Below are 2,246 nucleotides of genomic sequence, written 5' to 3'. Positions count from 1 at the left end.
GGTCATTCCCAAGCAGCCCCCGCCCCCCCCCCCGCTTCTGCTGGCCGGTGCAGACCTCACCGGCCTCCTCCCGTCCCCAGCAGCACATGGGAAGCCGGCTTCAGCTGCATGCTGCTTTTCCTGGCCGGTGCTGACCCCAGGCGGGTCCTGCAGCACCATGTCAACCCGGGCATGGCACCAGCAGGCCGGGTGGGCCCCAGGTTAACCCTGGCCTGGCCCCGCAGCTTCTCAGCACCAGGTCAACCCAGTTGTAGCCAAGCGGCTCCTGCAGCACCATGTCAACCCGGGCATGCATGCCATGTCAACCAGCACCGTGTCAACCCCTGCAATTTCACTGGTGTCAAAGGTCATGAGACATCACTTCCTGATATGATACCACTTCCTGTGATGTCTTTGAATATGGCTTGCCGGCCCACTGGGTGATAAAAGTTCGTGATCCGGCCGCACGTTCAAAAAGGTTGGACACCCCTGCCCTAAAGTATGATACCCCCTTATTGCCATTAGGTACTCCGTGACTTTGTGACAGAAGTCTGTCTTGTGAATCTAAATGTTTCAACCCTAATGTTGACCCATGGGAGTATTAGTAAGATGCTGCATGATAGGATTTTGGGGGTGGTTTCGGTATGCTTTTTCAAAATTTAGAAAACTGCGTGCACACACACACACTGTATATTAAAGAACGTTATTTAGATTGCAAACTGAAACACTCCAAAGATAAAATATGCTGGGATTAAGGCTGTCTCTGCAATTCTAATTTGATTCCCTCAGTGCATATGTATTATGAAACGGTCTTTAATTATACAGCCACATACTGTATTTTCTCTAGAGTATGACATATAACAAAAACAATGCAACATTTCTAGTTAGCTTGTCATCATTTTTATGGATATTTCTTTCTAAATGCCACTTACTTTGTAAAAAAACCCCAAAAAACCCAACAACAACAACAAAAAATCCAGAGGAAAAATCATTCAGATATTGTCCAAAGTTATTTATTTTATATATAATATAATATTACTTAGCTACTTGTACTCAGTAGCTACCCCTAAGAAGTAAATTATTTAGAAAGAGATATATTAAGCTAGGATGCAATCCCACCCTACTTGACAACAGGTGATCTCCAATCATTAACTTGTGGCCCCATGGAGAAACAGAACTTGCGTGATTACCTGCAGTAGTGACATCCAGCAATGTTATATGACTGAATCTTTCCCAATCTCCACGTGGCTGGGAGGCAGGTTCCTGGGAGCTGGGACACCAATCCCCAACCTTGTGGAGATCAGGACCAGCCCCTGTGCCCCCTGCCACCTACATTAAATATAAAATAAAATAAAATAATCACTTCTGCCAGTTTAATCAGTGAATTTCAAGCCCTCATCATGAATCACCTTCTATTCAGACAAAATTATTCTATGTATTCACCAGAAATTCTTGCTCAAGGATATCTCAGTTCCATCTTACCCAAGAAATTTCTTTGCTCCTCTTTACCCTCTCCCTTCCCCCATGCTCCCCGAGCCACACGACTTTGGTGCTGAAGCCACTCTCCACACCCTGTATGTGAACAGAGCTCTGACCTGCTACCTATCCAAGACCAAACTCTTTAGAAAGTTTCTACACCTGTCTATAGCTGATACCCTGGATCTCCAGACTATAGCTATTTCCTCCCAAGCAGCATTCACCAGTATTTCTGGTTGTATTAGTCTCTGTTATGAACTGACCAAGCTGGATCATCCCTCTGTGGTTTGAGCCCATTCCATGTGACTCATTCATTAAGGCCCACACCATTCCCTGTATGATTGTGGAAACCTCCTAGAGCAGTGGTTTTCAAACTTTTTTTTGCAGACCACTTGAAAATTGCTGAGGGTCTTGACGGACCACTTAAGAAACTTTTTTTGTTTGTTCTACAAATCAAAACACACAACTCATATTTTCATATCAGTAGTCTTACTTTACATGTTCAGGTAGCCTCGATTATTCTACAACCTTTCTGCAGACCACCTGAATGGAGCTCGCAGACTGATGGTGGTCCACGGACCACAGTTTGAGAACCTCTGTCCTAGAGTGATATGCCTTTGGCAGTACTACTCCAGTCAGTTTTTGCTTAAGAGGTGCCATATCCCATCTCCAGGTGTTATGGGCTCTGCTTTGGATTTACCTATGTATGAGAATATCTGTGCACACTACTCAAAGGAGAACAAGAAGTTGCTGACCAGTGACTGGAGTTCTTTGACAGGCATTGTTCTCAC

The 2,246-nt window shown here is 44.8% G+C and overlaps 1 protein-coding gene across 1 annotated transcript in view; it reads left to right on the top strand.

The window, feature by feature from the left end:
- The window catches only part of COL15A1 (collagen type XV alpha 1 chain), a 337,165-nt gene that overhangs the window by 37,239 nt on the left and 297,680 nt on the right, over positions 1 to 2,246 (top strand). The window lies entirely within an intron of this gene.

Source organism: Alligator sinensis, unplaced genomic scaffold (genome assembly GCF_000455745.1).
Source record: "Alligator sinensis unplaced genomic scaffold, ASM45574v1 scaffold428_1, whole genome shotgun sequence".
In the NCBI taxonomy this organism is placed as follows: Eukaryota; Metazoa; Chordata; order Crocodylia; family Alligatoridae; genus Alligator; species Alligator sinensis.
Note: the sequence above shows the minus strand (reverse complement) of the source record. Positions and strands in the feature narration are given on the sequence as shown.